The sequence below is a fragment of the Asterias amurensis genome, chromosome 3 (genome assembly GCF_032118995.1).
Source record: "Asterias amurensis chromosome 3, ASM3211899v1".
Lineage (NCBI taxonomy): Eukaryota > Metazoa > Echinodermata > Asteroidea > Forcipulatida > Asteriidae > Asterias > Asterias amurensis.
In genome coordinates, this window is record NC_092650.1 from 25255649 (window position 1) to 25281892 (window position 26244).

General features: G+C 39.0%; 1 protein-coding gene across 5 annotated transcripts in view; it reads right to left on the reverse strand.

The window, feature by feature from the left end:
• LOC139935443 (uncharacterized) overlaps window positions 1–26244 on the reverse strand; it is a 43316-nt gene that overhangs the window by 16615 nt on the left and 457 nt on the right. Inside the window, exons 2-3 of one of the 5 annotated variants that reach the window (XM_071930056.1) lie at window positions 22971–23063; window positions 6137–6312 (exon numbers count right to left, since the gene is read on the reverse strand). The gene's annotated coding sequence lies outside the window, so the exon portion shown is untranslated. Of the gene's footprint in view, window positions 1–6136; window positions 6313–11602; window positions 11850–17544; window positions 17886–22970; window positions 23064–26244 lie in introns of those variants that run through there. The other 4 variants (XM_071930058.1, XM_071930055.1, XM_071930059.1 and 1 more) reach the window with 4 other exon arrangements.

Sequence of the window (26244 nt, forward strand, 5' to 3'; positions counted from 1 at the left end):
CTTGTAGTGTCGATAATGTGCGATTCTACATTACGTACAGACACATTGTATAGTACTGTATGAAATGCACAAACAAAAAGACACTAAATTACATTTCAAATCTGCTTCAAGTTAAATTTACACAAGTCCGGGCAAAAAAAAAAAAGAAGGAAAAAAAAACCCGGGTTAAGGATACGCTAGACGGCATCCTAAGGTCCGCATGGACGTGTCTGCACAACCTTATATGGTACATTCCCCAGATCCTACAACGGGAGTTGACGACGCCTCATTATAATCTGTCGGCTGCTGCATCAGAGCGTCTGAGCAAGTCCCTGGATTGCTTCAACGTAAAGGTGCGCCGCCGCCGTACTACACTGCTAACAGCCGCTGACGGCAAAGTGAATATGTATTTTTTGCATTTGCACACATTTATTTCATTGAAAATTATACGCCAGACTCTTTAAATCCAACAATTCAACTCTATATTTTATTTCATATATTTTATTATTCAGCATCCAACTCAAAACAGCGTAATAACAGATGGATGAAAAAAAAAAGTCAAATTATTAAACAGTAAAATATCAACTTAATTATAGGAAACAAACAAAAAATGTTTGCATGCATTTAATCTTCACCATAGCCAACCAATCTATTTATAAGTGATCAAAATTTTAATAAATTGGCTCAGGTTTTCAAGAAGAACAAATTCATGAATGTTATTTTAGACATATTTTTATCTATACCTGGCATTGTCCTTCTGTGCCAGCGTTTCAGATAAATTTATGCAATTTATGCAATTTAAACTGAGAGCCTTACTTCGACGAAAAAAAACAAAATACGAGAAGAGAAGAAAACAAAAAGCAAAAAGACCAAAATGGCTGTATAGCGCTGATTAGAAAGTGGTGTTTTACAGGTACGTGTCATGTGTATGTGTACGCATCATATTTTAGTGTAATTTTTACGTGTATTGTGTAAGTTCAGTATTTCACTACAATTAAACATACATTGAATTTAGGCTTTTTAAATTAATTTGTAGGCTGTTTTTGCATTATTTCTGAACCTTAGCAACTTAAACTCTTTTGAGTAAACTTGTACATGCAAGGGCTGTGTTTTTTTAAAGTTTATTTATTGAGTATTTTGAAAGTCAGGAAATGTACTGCACATGGTACTTGTACAGTCGTCATTGCCTTATTATCAACAAAATGGCAACACTTATATTCCCTTTTCATCAAAGCCTGATTTTGACAACAGAACAACGAACACAAAAACAAGATGGCTACCACACAATGGCCGCTTCCCGCAGACATGCATCGTTTTTCAAGCACAGCTCCCGATTGTTTTGAGTCAGGTCAAGAATAGCACGTCACCATCTGCTTGTCACACTACCACGCTATGGAGGTCAAATCCTCATTATAATCCAGCATGGCTGTCGCCAATGTGCTTGCTGCGTTTCGGTCGCATTCTGTACAAACACCAAGATGTAGACATGTGTACGGTAAAGCTTCAATACATGTCAGTGTAAAAGTGACCATATATAAATCATAATAAATACTTAAAGCAATTTCTTAGCTACCGTCAGGGTGTGATTAGTATTAATGGAACCCGATATTAATACAAAAAATTATAAGCACAGCTGCTGATAAACAATTTTGAGAAAGGATTTCCTTTTAAGTACAATGGTTTGGTTATTCGACCCCCCCCCCCAAAAAAAAGTTTTAAAAGTACAGGACCCTTTTGTAGCACCTTTAAGGTGCTACGGCGCACTCAGAAAGCACTGCCAGAACCTACATGTACTACATCATGTACATGTATGTATGCACATTATAATGCATAGCACTTCGTGAAGCGTAGGTCCCTTGGCATCATTTGCACTTTGTACATTGTAGACAAACCCTTAAGTCGGACTGAGTACAACTATTTCCAACATTCGACTGCTTTAGACAACAATGGACACAACTTCACAAAAAAAAATATTTTTTTTAATAATTAAAAAAAAAGGGATACTAGCCAATACACTGTGTAAGTTAACTATCACTCATTGTTGATTCTCTGATCAATTTTGCTGAGCAAAATACTCTAATTTTAAAACAGCTAGATGCAATTTGACCCAGTTTTATGCAGGTTAACTGGCTGCAGAGGTCATTGCTTCGTTCCCAATCATGAAAGTTTTTCCAGATTGGGCTTTTCCCTTTTAGAAATAAATTGATGAGTAATGTACAAAAAGTTCACAGATTTACAAATAACTTACAGGGTTTACAGAAGGTAATTGTGAAAGACTACTCTTGAAATAGTATTCCATGAAATGCTTTACTTTTTGAGAAAACATTAAAACAATTATCAATTCTCGGCATCAAGAATTACGGATTATAGTAAACACATGTCATGAAACAGCGAAACGTGTGTAAACAAGGGCTGGGTTTTTCTCCCGACTTCGATGACCGATTGAGCCTAAAATTTCACAGGTTTGTTATTTTATATTATAAGTTGTGATACACAAAGTGTGAGCCTTTGAACAATACTGTCAGATACTGTTTACCGAAAGTGATTATTGATGGCTTTAAATGCACTTGTATTCAATTTCATAACAAGATGCTTTTCAACACTGTACTATCCAGACAGCCCCACTTAAAGTGTATTTCCAATGGTCCTCTGGTGTGTCATAACTAGCATTTGAGCAGTGAACTACTGTTTAAGTTAAAGATACAGAAGACTGAGCTGTTTTATTTAAAGCCATTTGACACTTTCGGTAAACAGTATTGTCCAAAGCCCACACTTCGCCGTGTCATAACATGTGCTTAAAGTAAATCCGTAAATCTCGATATCGCAAATTGATATTGTTTTAATGTTTGCTCAAAAAGTCAAGCATTTCATGGAATAATATTTCAAGAGAAGTCTTTCAACATTACCTTCTGTAAACCCTGTAAGTTATTTGTAAATCTGTGAACTTTTAAGTTTTGTTTATGTTCTGAAAGCGTCCAATGGCCTTAAAACAAGATAGTAAGAAACCAACGCTAAACACATTTTTAGGTGGTAGATAGTTTGTACACAGAGGTATTACAGCTAAGTTTAAATAAATTTCGACTTTTAGAACCAAGTTACTTTTCCTGTATTACATACATTGTGTAGATTATTGGCATGTGTAGTCCTGTTATAAAAACAAAAAGTGTACATGATGTAATTACATCGTAACACACACTGTGTAGACAGTTAATGTATAAAACAAAGGGGGTCATAGTACGTATTGTAGTGACTATCTACATTGACTCCGTACTTCAAACATTTCCTGTATGCAACATTATACACTTTCAAAGCCATTGCTCATAACAAGCTATACCGACGTACACCATGTTTACGTACACGTACAGTAATACCAAACAGCAAAAGCTACGCTATGTTATGTGCTGGTCCCTGAACAAAAGGCGTGCCAGGTTAGAGTTGGCATCGTGCCATCTGGTTATCACGCGTGGTGGCTCATTATAATTCCATGTCCGCGATAAACTTACATAGACTAGAAAGATGTCCAATTACTCACTAAGAAACTGAGTGCTCGTGGACTGTGCAAAGCTGCTCGTTGTAGACAGTTTTATCATCCCTGCTATCGGCAGAGGCCAACTTCTCGAAGGCTGTAAGCACAAAAATCTACTAAGCACAAAAACTAAGCACAGAAAAGTATTGCTTAACAGAAACATGTTACCAGCCAAAATTTCATTTTAAAAGTTTTATGTGACTGGTGCCCCACCCAGTTTTTGCTTAGCAAAGAACTTTGTCAAGCAGTATTTTCTGCTTTAATTAAACCAGAAGGCCTAAATCTTTCACAGCTGAATTTATAGATCAGTTGGCTACGGCTCTGGCTGTTTCTAAGGACATCCTATGCTTATGCGTGTTGCTCAAGTGATCCAGCCATAGCCACCAATTCAATCTTTTCTTTGAGGCTAATGGCTTTGGTTGTTAGGCCCCTAGTACAATAAGTAGGGTTAAGGCCCGGTTACACAGGCCCCGATAACGAGAACGAAAATGAAAACGATAAAAATGCACGCCCCCGATTGGTTGAATGAGCCGGGGCGTATTCTGCATGGAGCAATTCAACCAACAGAATGCGTTCTCGGTACGTCGTTGTCATTATCGTTATCGCTGCAGTGTGACTTGGCCTTTTGTTGTGTTAATTATCCCTCAAAAAGGGAACCAGACAACTGTGTTATCAGCCTTGAACAATGGTTGCATGTGTTGTTTCTATGAGCGTGTTGTTTCTATTTCATATAGCACACAAAGCAGCTTATATATAGTTTACCAGAGAAAAAGGTTACCAGCCAAAAAACCATGTCCCGTGTCTGTGATTGATATCCTGCTTATTTTGCTTAAGCAGAAGCTCTACTTAAGCAACACAAAAATTGAGCCCTGATAGAAGACAAAATAGATTATTGCAGTTGTGAGTATTTCGTACATTGCACTGTATGAATGTTACTAAAGCTAACAATCCATCAGCACAGTACATTGTAAACACTGCCGGGGAAGCAATTGCCTTGGTGCCCTTTTACAATATGTTTCAGGGCACGTATTTCCCTCACGTACATCATGCCCCTCTACCAAAGAAAATCTACCCTTTGCCCTTACAGGAACAAAACAGCAGGCTTGTAAACATGTGCTACCATTACACGTAGTACAGTGCACGATTAGTGCCCACGCAAGCTGTATACACACATAGACTTCCATACGGACAGAGACAAAAGATTGTTCATCGTATAAAATGCTAATTCATCTGGTGCTATTTTAAGCCGTCGCACTCCACGTTACGTGCCACTACGGGTCACACAAGGCTTATCAGATGCACATACATGTATGTGACCTTTGATAACAGGGATGAGTACGTAATCTGTTGCGTACTGGGTGGAGAATTTCTCCTGATTGGGATTGGTCATGGTTTTCGGTGCTACAGTGCGCATTTACGCACAAATATTTCCGATCATGCTTCCTGTTCTCTCACAAAAAATTGTCGTCCCCCCTTGAAACATGAATTCCTGCCTAATTTTTCTGCCAAAATTTCCATCACATTCCCTGTATTTACTCAAACTAAGAACCGCATATGGATCGTAGTGTAATTCATTAAGACATGTATGCACGTAGCAACAAAACCTTATAGATCTCAACATGAACATTTCTGGATCAGAACAACACAGCCTATTCTTGGACTCATTTACGAAAGATATATAGGCGGAATTATTTTTAATTTTTTTTTTCTTCACAAAAACCATTTCGCCCTTACACATAATTCAAACAAGCCTCTGCGGGTGAACTGACTATTTTTAAAAGCCATTATACACTTTCGGAACAGAAAAAAAAAAGGTTCACAAATTTACAAATAACTTACAGGGTTTACAGAAGGTAAAGGTGCAAGACTACTCATGAAATATTATTCCATGAAATGCTTTACTTTTTTGAGAAAACATTGAAACAATTATCAATTCCCGACAACGAGAATTACGGATTTAGAGTAAAACACATACTTGACATGGCGAACATGCGGAAACAATGGTGGGTTTTCCCGTTATTTTCTCCCGACTCCGATGACCGATTGAGCCTAAATTTTCACAGGTTTGTTATTTTTTATAGTAATTGTGATACACGAAGTGTGGGCCTTAGACAATACTGTTTACCGAAAGTGTCCAATGGCTTTAATGCATCCTCTCACTTTGTACAGTCAAGGAAGTACAAAACGTCAATGTACAAATGAATTCTCGCACTGACGCCAACAAATATACAAATTTGTTAGCACCAACTCTCCAGTTTAAACAAGAATTTAATTAACGCTTCTAAATGAATTCATGTATGTATATGTAAGGTTCCTCTGAACAACAAATCTCCGGCACAACAAGAAAACAAATGTTATAAATGACGTCATAAAAACCGACAGTCCAATGTAGGTTTCACTAAGCATATAAAACTACATTCTTTGCATACTGAACTGAATGTCAATGCGTTATAAACCGCTGTTAACGATGAACAGCACACAACCCCCCCACACACACACACACACACAAGGATCAACAAAGACACCATAAAGGCCTGCGCTTTCCCCCAGCTTCCATTCAACGAGGGCCAAGATTCCTCGGTAACAACCCACCCAAACCTCAACCATGTTGTTCAAAGCGTGATGACTCACCACTCTAAGGCGGACTCTCTTGAATTTGTTTCGTCGTCGCGGTGTTGCTATCTGTCCCCATGCCATGAGTCATAATCGCCTGTGTGCGACAGCTCGATGATTACGAGGGGGCCTGGCGGCGAGCCCACGCGGCGCGCTCCCTCATATAATCCGGACGGACGGGGAGGAGGGGATGGCTGCAAATTTCAAAAGTGTGAAAATGAAATGTATGATTGAGGAGAGTGTTGAAAGAAGTGCGCATAGATTGGCGGCTTGGAAGTAAACATGGGTTCTTCTATCCAGCGTACTTGCTTTTCTACTGTGCATTATTTCACCAGACTAGTTAAAGATGCTTGAATCTGCCTTTTGGCAAATTTGACGGGAAATAGACGCTGTTTTTAGCTGAAACTTTCACAAGTGGCTTTTATTGTACCTTTCTTTATATTATTGCCCATAAATCAGCATAACGATGAACAAAACAAAGTAATTTGTTTTGCATCTTACAAATTTTCACTGGAATGGGTTTGTTATTTTGTTGTTTTGAGACAGCGCAAAGACAGCGGAAGACAGTTTGAGCCCAATTTCATAAAGCTGTTTAGCATAAAACAAATTGTGTAGCACAGAATAGTTTTTGCTAAGCAGAACAATTACCGGCCAAAATAACATATAATAATCGTTTGAAGGACAAAGCCATTAGGCATAACAAAACATTTATGTTGGCGTAACCCGACCTGACCTTAAAATACAGTCGAACCTGGAAATTTTTGTTTTTTTCAAGGGAAGAAATTTAATGATTAAAATCTATTAAAGAGATAAAAGTTAAATAAATGTCATCAAAAGTTAAAAAAAATTCTATTTGTTGTGTGTAGCCTTGTTTTCTTTTGTTATCGTGTAAACTACCGGCTTAAACAATTAGGAAACATGTCATTTTCGTTACTGGGATGGGGGAAAAAAATAAATCCCTCCATACCTATCCTATTTTGGGGGGCCCGTTACTCCAAAATAACATTTTTTTGATGCCTTATGGTAAAGCATCTCCTAAATGAACCCATATTCTGCTGGCAGATCAGAAACACCATCTAAGCTCGAGTCCGGTGCTCTTAATCGCTCAGCCACGATCAAGACTCAACAAATGGACGATTGGAAACCGACTGTACCTATTTCATATCAAGAAAGCTTTAAAAGAATAAATCCTAAATTTCCTTTGATACCTAAAACCACCAAAACTATCTCTAAACACAGCTGGTGCTGTCTGCTTTAAAAACAGGTCAACCGTAGACGAGCAAGACATCCTCAATAAACTATCATAAAATTAGCCTATCATAAAATCTACATAAATTTCTATTAAACATTTGTAGCTTTATTGAGTATAAATCCCGGTTCATACTTCCTGCAAATCAAATCGGTATGAACTTTGACATTTAAAGCACGGTTCGCATTGGACTTAATTTGGGTAAACTAACCGAGCCAATGGGTAACTTACCCATTTTAAGTCCAATGAGCCCAGGAAGATTTCCTCCCAGGTAACTTACCTGACCCGAATGGGTAGTTTAACTGAGCCAAAGGTGCCCAGGAAGATTGACCAGGTCAGTTTAACCGAGCCAGAAAGTCCAATGCGGACGCGACGACTCGGTTAAATCTCCCATCCGTCCGTAACCCTACGGAGGCCAGCTCGGTTAGTTTACCCACGGTCTTGGTTAGTTTACCCACAGTCTTGGTTAGTTTACCCGAGTCAAATAAATCCAAGTGCAGACGGTGGGAAAGTTAACCCGTCGGAATGTTACCCAGCGTCATGGTTAAGGTACCCAAAATATTAATCCAGTGCGAACACGGCTTTAAACTCACACACCTTGCAGATAATTATGTAGTTTTCTGCTATCAAACCACAGGTTTGTATAAATGTGGCACTTTTTGCCAGAGTTACTGTGGGCAGCTCATTTCGCGGAAAAAGGAAAAAAACAAACTAAACCTCACAAATGAAAAGGGCTGATGAGTAATATTTTGTGGTTTTAGAGACTGCAATACAGATGGCAGTAGTTGTTGATAACACCAAGTAGGAGTAGTAAAATAAAGCGGAGGTCAACACGGTTCTTAACCCTTACTGCCCTAAACACCCCAAATCAACTTTTCAGAATCAAACCGCTCATTCTGTTAGAATTGAGGACTGCATGTGGACTGATGATTAACCAATGGAGTAATTTTAATCTGCAGGTTTTAATGGTGGTATTGTTTTTGGTGTGTTTTGTTTGTTTGTTTTCCTTCTAATTCATGATTAAAACACTACTAGCTTACTACTACTAGTGCCAGGGTTAGGCTTTGTTGTAGGTAACTTTTAGTTTTCTGCTGTTGGGACAGTTGTATCCCATCTGTGATTTAACCACCGACCTGGTGGCTGGTCTTGTTTCTTTATCTTCCATTTTGTGAATATTAAATTATGAAGCGCCTTGCAGCTTCTGATAATTATAATGTCATGTAGGAGCGTACTTTTTTTCTTCTATTTTTTTAAAAGCCTTACTGAGCATAAAATACAACCATCATCAGAGTCCAACATACATGTAGGCCTGGAATTACCTGCGGGGTAAAGCCTTTGTTGCCCAGTTGGTCTTGGCCCGAGGGCCCCTTCAAAGGTTTTCCAATTGAAGTGCCCTTTGCAAAATGAAAATGACCTTGCCCTTTCAATTATGAAACTCCTGGCCTGCCAACAGGTTGAAGGTTGAGTGTTGGGTTTTGTTTCTTTTAGCGAGGAAGGATAAAAGTAAAGCACTGAAGGGAATTACGATAGAATTTTTTACCACAAAATAAAACTGAAAAATACAGGGTTTTTTTAACAATATTTCAAACTTAAATATTTTCCTAAAGAAGCTTACAGACGATTGTAACTTTGATTCATCAATGAGTTTTAATACTAAATCTAATAATTGTGTTGTTTTGTTAGTCATCAATCCTTGACTTTTCCGGTATTAATTACAAAATGTTACTTCATCAGATCATCATTTAGTGGCCGCAACCAAGATTCCATTCAATTGTAACTTACTGTTATTTTTAACGAAACTTATTTTCACTACCTCTCTTATTGAAGCAAGTGAGGAATCAGTACAGCATAAAATTGAGAAAATTTATCAATCGTATACATCTGGAAACCCCGTCGGGAGCAAGGGCAATTTTTTCCCGATCAGAAACAAAAAAGTACCACCATTACACAATTGGACATTCAAATCCAAGGAATATCTTTTTACAATTGAGACACACGGAGGTTTTACATTTGTCCAAATCCCCAAAAAAATCAGACATCAACTTCAGGCATGTATACGTACAACGCCACTTTTATGGGTCCACGTATCGCAATAAAACTGGTAGAGGAAAAAAAATCGCCCTAGCGACACTGTGCGGAATGTCTACCACACAAGTGTTAAGTACATCCCAAAACCAAAAGGTCAACGGAAACGTTGCGATGGCAAAAAAACGTACAACGTACAGGGACCATGTGTGATGAGTGCTCTGTACGTACGCTGGGCCAATCCTCTAGTAGTTCTAAGCTCAGTGACCCTTGTGAGTTGTGTTGAGGGCAATTACTGGGAAAGGAAAAAAAAAAAAAGTTGCATGGCAGTGCTGTGATGGGAGGTCAAATATATCGGTTGAATTGTATTCTAATGCATTATGCCCAACTATGGGAAGTTGTGCATAGGACTATGGGGGACTGTGGTGGTATGCACACAGTATGCTTGTGTGTGTTCGTACATATTCCATGTGTAAAGTACAGTACCATACACAATGTACATAGTACCATACAGAGTGTACAGCGTATGCACTGTATGATAACATTACAGTTTTAACACAGTTTTGAAGCAAGAAAAAGCATTGATGCCAACTGCTTACCAACAAATAAGACCTACAAAGTAATGCCATGGTAGAAATGCAAAGTGACAATAAGTGACCAGACATTTTTACCCGAGCCGATCAAGTCTTTCTCAAAGCCCTTGGAGAGAGACTGGTAGGGTTGAAACGTTAAGCCACTAACTATTTTTTGCACAGTTTTGCTCACTTACAAGGAGGGCAATCTACATTATGAAGAAAAACACACCGGGTCTGAGTACATGTATGCTGGCAACATGTTTGTAGAGCAGTGTTATAGCTGGACCAATTTTAGTGACTGGCTGCTCTAAATAAAATAAAAACAATTAAGTCCACCAAGGGCGGGCCGTTCAACACAATTATTCATGTTTAGATATGGGGCCATCATTGCTCAAGTGCATTCCGGGCGAAATCTGTGCCAGGCAGCAAAGTGTTTTTTGTTTTGTTTTTAGTTCTGGGCGGGCAGGCCCACTCGCCACCACCTAGAACCGCCCACCGTGGCTACAATACTGGTTGCAACTTGTAAGTAGGAGTACATGTAATATTATTCAGTTGGCAGTGGATGCGATGGAAATATCGCCTTTATCACTTGGAAAATAAACCACGGTGGCGTGTCAATATTTGCAAACTTAACACTGTCCCTACAACAATGTTGTTGAATACATACAAATTTCCCGTAAACCAAGTTTGTGATTCTATGACGGACTTTAAGAGAGTTTTCAAACGATGTTTTCTCTCACATCCACTTCGGCTGTACTTGTAGATCATGTGAATATACATTTAATGACATAATGGTGAATATATTTAATGAAAATTTAAACAAAAACATTAAGGGGGGGACAAACGTAGACATGTAACTTCCACATGATTTACGTCCGTTGAGTGATAACTTGAAAAAATTTAAGCGTAGCGTGTTGTTCATAAAAACTATCTGGTAAAACTATCCAGCTGGATATGGTATTCAACATTGCATAATGACTCTTTATGTAACGTTCGTGTACAGTACAGCGCATAAATTGCATGCCTGCGTGAATTCATAAATGAGGCGTACACTTTGCAGGGGGGGCTGAATGAAGCTTTTGTAGCGTGACTGAGCACAATATGCACACAGCATTATGCAAAGTGGTATAAAAAAATACCACCATATCTAGACACACGGACTAGGTCCCATACAGTGTAAGCGTACATGTTATCCACATTATGTACTGCAACTGTTTTCATGTTCTTGAACTGGTTGCCCAGAAACTTAATTATAAACCACAGAACATGAAAGTAGTACTAAGTCTACGACAAAACAGTGCGTCTAACTAGTTCTATGTTCACTAAGTAACAATTTATTTCGTACAAAGTGAATGTCTTCACGGTAACTTCTTAAACGTACGCCATAATCACATTTTGTGTTAAAAATTTAAACGCTACTGAACAAGAAAAACTGTTTATCGAGTCAGACTGACCAAACTCGCACACATGACAACGTGATTCAAAAGTACACTTTAATATAAGTAATGAATGATGCCCGGTAAAAAAAACACATCGTAGTGTCTGTAAGCACTGCACGGAGTATGGAATTTGAAGCATGGATGAAACGAATAATTTTCCATAACGTCATCTACGTGTTCCGTGTTTAATACATACCACAGTAATGGCGCCGTTGATTTGAGTGCCGTTCGATGGATGAATTTAACGAGTCCGCTCCGTTCTGAATTTGTAGTTCACCTTTAGAGCAAACCAGTATGTGTACGTGTGTGTAGTGTACCACCCCAAAGCGGGGCGAGCTGATCAGAACGTGTACAGGCTGGCTGGGTGAGAGTTTTGGGGCTGTACTGCTACTACTACACACCATAGAGCCACGGTGGTACAAACTGAACAAATTTGCTGGCAGTCCCGGGTCACGCCTGCGTATCAAATGACAACCTAGGCAAGCACACAATGCCCACGCTGGCACAGCAAGGGCCTATTACCATATGAATATGTCATTATCATAGCCCAATGCCTCAATGCTTATTGGTCGGGGAGCTAGAAAGGGAGGTGGTATAGAGAACACACACACTGGAGGGTTTGTGTGTCAGCGCCACGATGGCATTATGTAACCATGCTACTATGGGATGGTGTTGTGTATACAATGCAATGGCCTAAATTGTCAACTGTTGGAGTGGGTGCCCTTGTTCAAGGAATTTTTCACTGGTTTAGTGCTTTGGGTTTTTTAATGTACCCGTGTGACTGTCTGGGCAGTTGGTGGGTATTGGTCCTGTACAAGAAACTAAAGTTCTGCAACTAGAGTGTTTTAGCAAGGGCCTTTTTTATTTTTACTGCAACTTTGGTGTCAATGGTACTTTTTTCAACATGAAAGTTTACTCTGGTTTACTTTAATAAACTTGAAGAGGGGTTATAAAGTTAACTTTTGTAGCTTTCGAAAATTATTGTATTGCATTTATACCATAGGTCCTTTTGGTTGGTTAGCAGTTTTCAACAGCCAGTTCTATCTCCACGTCAAATGAATGTTTTGGTGCACTGATTTTACAATAGATAGAATCCGTACGAAAAAGTGTATTTTCTTTTACCAGGGGTGGATTTCACAAAGAGTTAGGACTAGTCTTATCTCGAGTTAGGACCAGTTACTCGTCCTAACTTAGGACTATCCATGCAATTTGTTTATCTCCTAGGACTAGTCCTAAGTTAGGACTAGTCCTAACTCTTTGTGAAATCGAACCCTGTATCTTTATCTCACGCTAATAATTTAAACAAATATCACAAGGCATGTATGACCCTCTACTAAGAACGCAGCAACTCACAATCAACAATAGAATAAGTTTTAAGAAAAGAAGAGGGAAAAAACAGACAGATTATAGGCTAAGTTGTGTCAAATAAGTGAGTTTTCATGGCACTTGAAGGCGGCAGTAAACGCCGCTTCCCTGATATAAACATAATGGTGTAAATGTCGCAAGTAATTTTGTACCGTTTCAGTGTGAAATTTGTTAATCATCCAAAAACATCCAAACCGCCACATTTCAAATTAACAGAAAGGCCTACATATTTTCCTTCTGATAATTTAAATTAGGTTCAGTTAATTCTTAAATTTGGGACTCCCGAGATCAAATATAATTGGTTTTAAAAACTTGTTTCTCAAAAAATACAGAATTTCAGGCAACAAAAGTTCAAGGGGCGTTTAACACAAACAAACCAATTAATACTTCAACTTTGTGTCAACAGGGCGATAAAAACAACTAATGAAAAATATTCGAGAGACGAAAACGCTTTTGTCGTTGACTCAAGACAAAATAATACCCACCACAGACTAAGGACAGTTTGACGACAAAATCTAAATCAGGACCCCCCCCCAAAAAAAAAAAAAAATATATATATAAATAAATTGATCCTACATACAACATCTGAATTACTAAAGTTACACATTGCGGCTGATTCTATACTATGGTGTTATTTCACAGAGTAACGATGGACTTCATAATGTTTAGAACTTAGACATCTTGAAGATTTTTAACGGCAAACGCGCCAACAACTCAACTTTCCCCCAAACATTCAGAAGTTTGTTGTCATGCTACTCACTGTCTTGTTGTAAATAATTAGTACATTCTCAGAAAATGACTTCTTTATGGAAAGAAATTTCCAATATTTTGTTGGTGGGGGGGGGGGGGTGGTAATCAATGACCAAGAAACACCCAGCCGCCCGGAGCCAAGAGCCAGCCAAAGAACCGCATAAACAGCCTTCCCACACACAGCTGGCTCCTCATTTGCATATCATGACGAGTCGCCTGGAATGCCATCCCCATGGCCTCATACTCGACCAATCACATAGCTACGATCGTTGAACCTTGCCCTCCTTCGCCAGTACAGCTGATAAGAACCAGCGCACACGGTAGTTACAATCCAACTAGGCTTGTTTGGCTCAGGTTTTTTTCAGACGGCAGGATGTGTAATAAACAGATGGGGCCTCCAAAAGGAGAACAGTTGGCCATGCTCCACGACAACGTGGGATCATGGCGGATCATGGCAGGTCGACGACAGTCGTCTACGCCTTAAAACAACAACACGGTTGTATGTCATCCACACTTCAACAACAAACTTTAAAAAGTAGCAAATGAGACTTAAACTGCGAGAAAAGTATCCGTAAAAATTCTCAAAACGCATTCAGTTCAAATGAAAGTGTACAACTTTATTACAACCTTAAAAAAAGATCACAGGAGTGGTTTTAATGGATCGCACTTATGTGTAGCTCTACGAAAAATATCTGATTTACATGTTTATACACGTATGGTCGCATCGCAACACACAAACGAACAGTCACAAAATACAACCACAGGGCTAAGTTCTGTTTTTCAAAAAAAAAAATTCAATAAAATTCTTTCTACCGGGTAAAATCACTCAAAACAGGTGGGTCTGGTAAGCTTTGCTGGAAAGACAAAACCACTGTCACAATCCACAAGAAGATTAAATTACATGTAATGTAGAAAACTCTTTAGTAGAAAAGTTAAATGCCTCTCAATCTCAGAAGTTTTAAAAACACACTTAGAGGAAGACGTCCTCAATGGAGAAACTTTCGTAAAAAAAAAAAAAAACAGACCCATATAAATGTTGAATAAAACAAAAACATGCCTAACATTTCATCTTTGAGAGGCCAAGGCCATTTTCATTTCGCAAAGAGCACTTCTTTAGAAAATCATAAAAGTTTGTTGGAAACTTTAACAGGGGCATCGCGGCCAGGCGAAGACCAGGGGCAACAAAAGCCATGGTCCCTGGTGAATTCCAGTCAAACCACTATACACAATCTGGTCATTGCTTTCCTACAAAGTTAGAAAACACTCAAAAGTCTCTTTCGAAAAGACCAGGGGCAACAGAAGCCGATGGCCGCTGTGTAACTCCAGGCAACCCCTATACACTTCTGGTCAAAAAAGGTTTGTTTTCATACAAAGTTAGAAAATAGTTAAAAGTCTCTTTGGGAAACTTTGGAAGGGGCACCGAGGCCAAGACCAGGGGCAACATAAGCCATGGCCGCTGTGTAACTCCAGGCAACCCCTATACACCTCTGGTCAAAAAAGGTTTGTTTTCATACAAAGTTAGAAAATAGTTAAAAGTCTCTTTGGGAAACTTTGGAAGGGGCACCGAGGCCAAGACCAGGGGCAACATAAGCCATGGCCGCTGTGTAACTCCAGGCAACCCCTATACACTTCTGGTCAATAAAGTTAGACCTTTGACCTAATGGTAATTAGACTAGCGCTGTTAGTCGCTCGTAAACACAACAGTTTGTTTTCATACAAAGTTAGAAAATAGTTAAAAGTCTCTTTGGGAAACTTTTGAAGGGGCACCGAGGCCAAGACCAGGGGCAACATAAGCCATGGCCGCTGTGTAACTCCAGGCAACCCCTATACACTTCTGGTCAATAAAGGTTTGTTTCCATACAAAGTTAGAAAAAAGTTATAAGTCTCTTTGGGAAACTTTAGAAGCAGAAGCCATACACTTCTGGTCAATAAAGGTTTGTTTTCATACAAAGTTAGAAAATAGTTAAAAATCTCTTTGGGAAACGTTTGAAGGGGCACCGAGGCCAAGACCAGGGGCAACATAAGCCATGGCTTCAGTGGCCTCTATGTAAATTTTTGCCAACTGTATAATTACGTGTACACGTTGTCTTTAAAGCCATTGGACACTTTTGGTAAACGGTATTGTCCAAAGGCCCACACTTCGTGTATCACAACTTATATATATAAAATAAAAAACCTGTGAAAATTTAGGCTCAATCAGTCATCAGAGTCGGGAGACAATAACGGGGAAACCCACCCTTGTTTTCACATGTTTCGCTGTGTCATGACATGTGTTTATAATAAATTTGTGATTCTCGATATCGAGAATTGATAATTGTTTTAATGTTTTCTGAAAAAGTAAAGCATTTCATGGAATAATATTTCAAAAAAGGTCTTTCAATCACCATCACCTTCTGTAAACCCTGTAAATTATTTGTAAATCTGTGAACTTTCATTTTTTGTCTGTTCTAAAAGTGTATAGTGGCTGTGATTACTAAGGTAAACGCTTTTCTTGTGAACTGCTCTGTCGGTGAGGTGTCAACATTTGACTCGCAGAAAATGGATTTTACACAAAGAACGCTAGTAACTCAACTATTCCCTGAATTTATTTCTTTGTCCCTGACCTGATTTTTGTAGTTCAGAAACTAGGTTGATTTGCGAAATGCAAATCAAACGTGGCAGATTGTATGTAAATTTCTTCAGAGTGAGACCTGTAGGGCACAATTGACTAAGAGCCACTCACCTCCAAATATTGCTAAGTTGACTTGTCTGCTAAGCATATAATTGTGGAATTAGTCCAAAAGCAACATGAACATTGTAGCATTTTGATTGGTAACATGCCTTTATGCTAAGCATTATTTTGCTTTGCTTAGCAAAATTGTGTCAACTCCTTGATCCATCACGGACCTATTTTGTTTACCTTTCGTAAGTCACAGATAAGCTGACATACTGGCCAGCATCCGATTATCATAAGTTACTCATTTCAGCACCGGACTTAAAAAGGAGTGTGCGGCACCGTGCAATCTGTCCGCACAGGTGTGTGTACACCCATTCCTAACCCCTCTGCGCATGCTGAAGTTCTATTTATGTCGTTCCATCATCTACAAACAATAATTGTGACGCTGTGCAGTAAAGCATGAGCACGCTATTTGCTAATCCTAAATAATCGCACAATAGACCGAAAAATCGTAGGACTAGAGACTGTCTAAAGATGTAATCTACAAAATATGTAGCCAACTCAACGTTACAACAATATTCAATTTTACAGAGGGACCTTGCCTTTTTATCCGAACCCGATGTCATGCAACTGCGGGTGCGTTCGTTTAGCTTCCCTAGGTCGACCCCGGTGTGTGGCAAAAACAAAACCCAGGACTAACGCGTGCAGATAATTACCCATGTTCGTCCTGGAAAAAAAATTCGCCAGACACCGGGGTCGACCCAGGGAAGCTAAACGAACGCACCCTGTGTATTTAGCAGAAAATATTGCTTAATAGCGGAAACAAGCGGGATAACAGTTGGTAACCACGTTCTGCCACGTGTGGTAAGCAATGTTTTTGTACTTGTGCAGCTAAACATATTGCAGCTATGGGGTCTGTTAAATAGTGAATGTCAATTGATTTGCACTTTTAAAAACACAATGCTAGAAGCATGTTGCAAACAATCAGTGAATTTATTAACTTTTGCATTCATTTAAATTTGTTTACAATTATGTCATATATGATATTTCTCTTTGTTGATCTCAATCGTACGGTCCAATTTAAGCATGTATGATAATGAACTATGTATTTGTAAGATTTTAAGAACCATACTACTCAAAAAGGGATATTCACATGGTGTTCACAAACCTCCCTTAAGAGTACGTATAGGCCTAGTAGTACATATTAAAATGTACACGGTCTCCTCGTAAAAATTGTACAGTATGTTGTTGCTATCATGGAAATCCATGTGTTATACAAAACTGATCTTATTAAAAGGGCTATACCTTTAAAGTACCCATCCTTTTCATAATCATAAAAGTTTATCATTTCAAATCAACGTTCTTACCACGCCAGGTCCAAAACGTCCACTCTCACACTACCGGAACGAGGAACAACACACAAAAGTTGCACATATAAAACCACCTTGTAAGAAAAGCAACAGCATGTCACCAAGTACAAACACTAATCTTCGATATCGTCTCGTGGCACTACTGGCAGACAGCGAGGGATGGACCACAAAATGTACCAGTGCACTCCTCTGGTTTTCCTCAAACTTTTTTTTCTATCAGTTTGAGGTCACGCCGACAGTGTATTAAATGGCTCCAAGTAGACCAGCTCACACAGGAAGTCCAGACGCACAGAACTAAGTGTACTGAGAAGTACCACAGCCACACAGCACCACTACTACCACTACTAGCGCCAAGTTAAACCCCACACACAACACTGTGATTAACATAATTCAACAACATAACACAAGTAGGTGTGTATAAAGCATTGTGGTGGATCAGAGGCAGGCATTATGCAATCTCAAATCTCTATCAACATTGTTGTCAGCCCCTATACTCATACCCCATGCTAGGATCAAACTTCAGCCGTACATAATGAGGTGGGAGTTTTTCGTGGAAGCCGTGGAAGCCGAGGTCCGATCCCATGGTATAGTTTGCTACCGTGTTGGTTCTAAGACTTGGGATGTAAAAATGTGACTTTTGATTACGTACATGTGGTACAACTGATCGAGAACATTGTGTGATAATATTCACGCAAAGTTGACACATTCCAAAGGAAGAAATATCTGTGAAATTTGACTTGTCCTGTTTAGAGAATTTTGACTGTTAAAAGCTTTAAATTATTAAACCCTTAAAGCCATTATACACTTTTGGTAAACAGTATTGTCCAAGTCCCACACTTCGTGTATCACAACTTATATATAACAATCCTGTGCAAATTTAGGCTCAATCGGTCATCGGAGTCGGGAGAAAATAATGGGAAAACCCACACTTGTTTTCGCACGTTTCGCCGTGTCATGACATGTTTTTAAAATAAATCCGTAATTCTCGCTATCGAGAATTGATATTGTTTTAATGTTTTCTCAAAAAGTCATTACCTTCTGTAAACTCTGTTAATTATTTGTAAATCTGTGAAGTTTTTTGTTTTCTTCTGTACCGAAAGTGTATAATGGCTTTAAGGCAAAGTATACAGGTTTTTGGTTTTTGAAACCGTTCCATTTGATTTAAATTTTTGTACGGACAAAATTTTGTACAACCTGCAATTTCAAGAAGACCACATGGTGTTGTAAAACATTTTACATCATGTATTACTTGTGCTAACTTTACAGAATTAAACACACTTTGTACGCACTAAAAAATCATGGATTGTTGAAGAAAATATAAATTGAGTAAAGTCTTTCATAAAACTTTGTATAACCTGCAAATTTAAGACGACCAATATGTGTTAACTTTACAAAATTAATCACACAAGTCACTTTATTTTTAACAACCCGCACTTTTCACAAGGTGTTAAACAATTTTACCAATTAGGCCTATAGTTTGCACTACTTCACGACACGCAGCCAAATTGTAATGCACATTTTTGTCGCGCTGCTAGTGTCGACAGCAAGCGCTTCACAGAGAGACAGTTTCCCTCTTGTGGGCCCCACGCACATCCTGTACAATGTGTGCCGAAACAGATGGGAGTCATCCCACAGGGAACAAGAAGAGGTCGAAGGTCAACCGTTCAGGATCTCTGCGCTGCGTAGTTGTCGGTTTGGCGAACGTTTAAACGTGTGGCTGGACAGAACAGGTTTTATGTCTACACCGTGAGAACAGCTCTCACATAAAATATGATGGATTTGGAAATATTAATTTTGGTTTTTACCCATACACCGATACACTGTATATATGGAAATGTTTTAGTTGCGCATGCCAGGGGAATTTTTCCCACTTCGTTTTCAAGCTCTGTTGGATCATAGAAAAAGGACGACGGAGTCCGTTCTCTTTGCCTGGATGGGAATGAAATATGTGGTGCAGAACTGACTGTCGTTGATGAAAAGACCGACTTCCTTCTACACGAGAAAATTATGTATTTCATGTGATTACACATAATTTAAGATAAAGCCTGAATAGTTGCCGTAAAGTCACTTCATACATAAATTATGTACAATCCTGACTCATTCTTGTAACACAAATGTGCTTGCAGTTTTCAGAAATGAGAAAACAAAACAACGATTATTTTTAACTCTATACAAAATCCTTGAAAAATACCCTTAGCAATTCAAAATTCAATTTCAGTTTTTATAGGGCCGATAGTACAATTTTTAAAAATAAACAATGAAACAAACTTTAATATTCGGGATGAGGTTGCTTATTTTTGAGAAACCACTTTGGCAAATCATGCCCGAGCTTGTCCGACTTTTACAGAGGTTGAATGATAATATGTGCGTCAGTTTGGCAAACTTCTTAATTGTTTTTAAGTGACCAGAAAAGGAGGTTTAAGGCAGTGGACCTATTGGTAATTACTCAAAATAATTATTAGTATAAAACCTTTCTTGATTATGAGTAATGGGGAGAGGTTGATGGTATAAAACATTGTGAGAAACGGCTCCCTCTGAAGTGCCATAGTTTTCAAGAAAGAAGTAATTTTCCACGAGATTTAGAACTTGAGGTCTCGAAATCAACCATCTAAACGCACACAACTTCATGTGACTGGGTGTTTTTTTCTTTCATTATTATCTCGTAAGTTCGACGACCGATTGAGCTCAAATTTTCACAGGTTTGTTATTTTATGCATATGTTGAGATACAATATGAACGATAGTCTTTGACAATTACCAATAGTGTCCACTGCCTTTAAGTCTTATTGAGATGTTTTCTTTATTGATTTGTTATTCTATTTCCATAAATTTTAGGGCAAAGTTTTACATTCCTAGGATGATTATTTTAGCCATTACTGTTAACTACAGAATGTGAAGAAAAAGAATTGCAAAATATGTCAAACTCAATGGTTGGGGCGAAAATGGTAATTAATAAATAATAATAATAGGACCTTAAGCTGGTTGTTCATGGCGCAGAGGTTCAGCCCTGGAAGCATGGTCCCAGAAGTTCAGTTCAAATACATGAGACTTGCACAGTCTATTACTATCAGATTTACAGTCAGATTTTCCTTAATAATGGGCCTTTCATGAGAATTTTCAATTTCTTTTTGAACATTTTAAGGGGCTCCAAGGCAATGACCAGGCGCATCCGTGAAGTATCAGGCTTGTTGCCTGCATTCCGTACAGAGAAATCACCGGATAATATCAAAGGAAAATTCACGAAAACTAGCTTTGAAATGATTTCTGTGTACATCTTAAAATTATTCACAGAAATTTGTATGATTGTTTTTAATTTTGATCAATTGTTTTAATTTTGAAGAAAGCGTCTGGGATAGTTTCTCCACTGGGGCAGCAAGGTCAACACCATGGCAACAGAGCGATGTCCCTAGTTGCCTGGGTGAAATTGCAGAACTAGCCCTGTAGAAGTTCCTTGTACTGCCTTAAACTACGTGTGGACCAAAGGGATCCAGGCTACCCCCATAAGGTCATGCAGATACATATATAACCCAGACAGCTGAGGTATTCCTTGCATGGGATCACCTAATTTTGGCCGCTTCACAACTTAGCATGATGTGTTTGTTGTAATCTGATTTTAATGAAATACTGAAGGCCGCTTAAATTATGGATGGCTTTGACGTCTTATGAAAAACTGTGACAGTTTTTTATTGTTTTCTCAACTTGGTTCTGGCCAAATTGCAAGTGACTTTTGAAAAGTGCTTTGAGGCTTGCATTTTGTGGCACTCTATAAATCCAGTATTATTAATTATTATTATTGAACAAAAGCAGAATCACTAACTTTCAGTTTCAAAATAAAAGGATAGAAAATAATGTAGAGTGTCATGGCCGAGTGGTTAAGAGCATCGAATTTAAGTTCTGGTGCAAATTCACCGGAGTGTGGGTTCGAATCCCGGTCGTGACACTTGTGTCCTTGAGCAAGATACTTTACTATAATTGCTTCTCTTCACCCAGGGGAATAAATGGGTACCTGCGAGGGTAGAGGTTGATATTGAGAATGAAAAAGCCTTTGGAACAATATAAACTGTTGCCCAGGTTGTATACTCCCAAGGGAGCTGAGAAACATTTAGTGGCCCTATGACCTGGGGTAGATTTCACAAAGAGTAATGACTAGTCTTATCTCGAGTTAGGACGAGTTACTCGTCCTAACTTAGGACTAGCTGTACATTTTTGATATCTCTTAGGACTAGTCCTAAGTTAGGAATTGTCCTAACTCTTTGTGAAATCGACCCCAGGGCACTAATGTAAACCACATTGATACGGTTATTGTGAAATGCGCTATATAAGAATTGGTTATTATTATTATTATTAATGCACATTGGTGTATTTACATACTTTTTGAATAGTCATGACATCTGTCCAAGTTGCCTCGACTAACAGCATACATTATCAAAACATCGTAAGCATCGGCTACGTGATGCCGAATGTCGACTGATGAGAGACAAGCCAGGGAACGACTCTTCCCCAGGGTAAGAATAAATACCAGGCTCCAAACCACGTAATATCTCAGACAAACGCTTTAAAGCCACGAGCTGTTGAACTGAAAGGTGCTTGGTTGCCATGGAAACCCAAGAGTGCAGACTGCACAGTGATGAAGTCAATGCTATGTTTCTCACACGTGACTGACTTGCTGTGTATGATTGACTACCCTACAAGATTTACAACTATCCATGTGTTCAGGGAGAATATCGTTCATTTATTGAGTGAACATTTTTCATTTTTTTTTAACAATTAGAAACGCAATTCATAAATTAAACTGTTTTTAATTTTATGCATAAAAATGCAGTAAGTTTTTGCTGGACAGTGATGAAATTGTGTGTGGACACAATGCGATGCAGAGATTTATCAACAGAAGAGAGTATGACCAATAACACCAACTTGGGCCCTACATGTAAACTTCAAGTGTGTAGTCATAGCGCTGCGCACTGGTGATGCTTCGTGCACAAACGCAACTGGATCGCAAGGAGACACGTGCGCAAATATGTAAGATGAACTTTGTATGCGCGTTGAATGTGAAACACACGTCGTATGCGTTGATAAACACACGCTATGCGATGCTGTTTTGTCAACTTACAAAATGGCCACATGCGCGCATGCCAGGCGACATGCGTGCATGCCGGGTCGCGTATTTAGACTAGTGCTCCCTGTAGTTCTTAATACAACTCTATGCCTATAGTATGGAGATCATCGCACTCTACCACTTGGTCCGCACTGGACTATCGTTTTCTTTCTGTTGTGGTAGTGTGGGCGCTAATCTGTTTTTACTATGTTGGAGATTGACAGATTAGAGACGGGAAAAAAGAAGAAGAAAGAAACTCTCCCGATCTGGAAAAATTGAAAAGGAAGTACGCTAAACAAATAGTTATTTTTGCGGCTTAAACTATTTACCTCAACTATCCCCAACTGGAGCATGCTCTTTAGGCCCACTTAGAATGATGGCTGGATCAGATGATTGTATGAATGATACCACTTCTTGAGTTTCTGAATAAGAAAAACAATAAGAACCAAAATCTTGAGCTAATTTTGTTTCCACGGTTAGGAAGGCATAGCAGTAGAAAGTCTTGAAACCCAGTCAGTAATTGTTGTGCCGCGGGGTGTATTGTTCCCTCTGTAGTTGCGGGGAAGGTACACACATCCTCGATCCTAAAGTGTGTGCGTCACTCGCAGGACCATGCCAAGCGCTACCTACAACCGTTGCATGAATGTAATCGCACTGTGACTGTTGCATGAACAGCAGCAGGGTGTGTGTTTTGGAGATGCATGGTGCCTGTTATAATATGCCGGACTAATTGCTAGTCATCGAGCCTAGGCAATGGACACTTGATGAAGGAGAAATTATTCTTGTACATTGTTGTATACAAATCCCAAGGTAGTGGACTAACCTTGGTTGATAGCGTTCTCCCTGAACACTCAGTGGTCCGTCTGGCTGAATGCCAGTTAAAGATGCTATGTCAGATTTTTGGCCGATTTGACCCAAAAATTTTGATTTAAAATTCAATAGGTATTTTGATAGGGGTCGAGAAAGTTACAAGCTTTGAAAAAGTCCGCCAATTATTAGTAGCAGTGAAATAAAGTGCTCAAAATTAACTTTTGTTGGGATCCCGACAATATATCACGTGACCAATTCTTATGTGTTTTATAAGAAACGTTTTACATTTTTGTCATGGTTCCTGACCATTAAAGGAACACGTTGCCTTGGATCGGTCGAGTTGGCCTTTGAAAAGCGTTTGTAACCGTTTTTTTAAAAATGCATATGGGTAGAAAGATGTTGTAAAAGTAGAATACAATGATCCACACAAACATGCTTTGAAATTGCGTGGTTTTCCTTTTACCTCGTCGACTAACACGCCGGCCATTTATGGGGGTCAAAATTTTGACTCCCATAAATGGCTGACGGTGTTAGTTCGCACAGTAGAAGGAAAACCAAGCAATTTCGAGGCAAACTGGTGTGGATCATTGTATTCTACTTTTAAAATATCTTTCCAACCATATGCATTATATAAAAAACGGTTACAAACGCTTTTGTTTTGACCAACTCGTCCGATCCAAGGCAACGTGTTCCTTTAAAAGTAAAAGTTTAAAAAAAAATTGTTAGAGCAGTGATACTCTTTGAAATACCATTCACTCAAAAAAATATTTTTTTTAATGTTTGGGGCCAAAAATCTGACGTAGCATCTTTAATAAACCACCTGAAGACCAGTCAAAATTCTGTCTAAAACTGGCTAGTTGATTTGCTATGTAAAACTACTGATTGTGTTTTATTCAAATAACAATGTCCCGTGCATTATAAAATCAAGTCAAGTGTCAGCAGCCATCGAAATAACCCACGGCCCCCTGGCCTCACCAATAGCACTCCGCACTAATGCTGTAAATAGAAATTTGCATGTAGTCTAATCAGACATAGTTGCGATTGATCGTCTGGTGAGGAAAGTAGGGAGAATGACGGGGGTGTGTTTACAGTCGGTGGACTCTCTTCACCAGGAGCGGGTGACAAGTCTGTTTCCTCGTATTTTAGACGATGATAGCCACCCACTTCATGGTGAACTTACTGATCACATTATTCCTAGAAGTGGTAGGATGAGACTGCCGGCTGCTCGCACTAACCGTCATCTTTGCTCTTTTGTCCCCATGGGTATTACGTTTTTTAACGCTTTGTATAAAAGATAAGTGCTGGATCACAATTTTTGCATATAATTTTTAACATAAATTATTCCCTATATTTTTGTACAGATGGCCTGTCGGAGTATATTTGTTTGTTATCCTTAAATCCTTGTGCGTGTACCTTGTGCTTTTTTTGAATCTGCCTGTTGTTACATTTTCATATTTGGTGTGTACTAAAAACTTGTGTGAGCATCGCAATTTCTTCTTTTGAAGATCAATAAAGTTTTCTCAAATGTCTTATGTCTTATGTATTAACCCTCCTCCATTGCAACTACACACAATACAAAATTTCACTTTGTGCGTATGAGTCGACATTTTATGTTAATTCGCGTTACTAAACAAGTGCCATGTGGCGCATTGATGATGGCGTGATCGCTAATGTAATGTTTGTTCAAACTCCATGGTCTGAGATAGCCGAGTGCTTTGACGTCATAATACACCTATCAATTGTAAGACGCACTACAGGACCCCCGGGGAGGGTGCATTACTGTCCATTGCGAGTGTGTTCGAGGTTGTACCGCTTGATTTTCGAGTTGAGCGGTTCCCCCACCCCAGCGCACTCCTAGCTATTAAAACGCACAGAAAACAGATAAAAAGCACAGCGTACACGATGGTGCGCATTCTTCAAATTGCTCGATACACAATTGGAACTGCCTATTCTGCATAGCGCAAGTTATAAATTGCGCAAATTTGTTGAAGGCGCTCGACAAATGAGCAACAGCAGATGCGTGTTTTACTGCAAAATAAATGATCGCAATCACGATCGCGGTCACATTAAATCTAGCAAATATCAACAGATGAGTTTTAGCGTAAGAGAGACCTCACAGATTGTGGCATTGAAAGGTTGGAATGTCTGCAAATACCAACATCATACGAAGGCGGGGAGGGGTAGGTAGCTTCATTATTTGAAGCTCGACACCTCTTAAAGATTTTTTGACTGACCACTAGTGGATTTTGATATACCCACCGTCACTTTTTTGAGAGTAAAGACGCAGACTTGACGCACCCTCCCGGGGGTCCTACAGTGTGTCTTACAATTGATAGGTGTATTACTAGTTAATAGTTTAGTTAGGAACTTAGTGTGATTGTGAGTGCAGAGTTTGCGGGACACATTCTAGGCAATGCGCATGCAGGTTTTTTTTTGCGCACTTTTCACGTGGGTGCAATTTGTCTACCAAAAGGGAAGACAACAGACACAGAGAGGCAATGGCCATCGTGTGTAAAATCCCAGAGAGAGAGAGAGCGCAAACCAAAGTTTAACTGTAACGAAATGTGTAACTGTAACGAAATGGGCGTGCGACCAAAATCGCACTCTTAACTTGAACTTGAAGAAGTTGTTTTGGATCCGTTGTTTTGAGTTGCATAACAAAAAATAAACACAATGACTCACTCAACCCCCTCATGTCATGGGCCTCCACCATGACCATGCGCAATACGTTTTTATTTATAAAAAAAATAATATAGACCTCATGCATTGACGTCATCCAGCCGCCATCTTTGA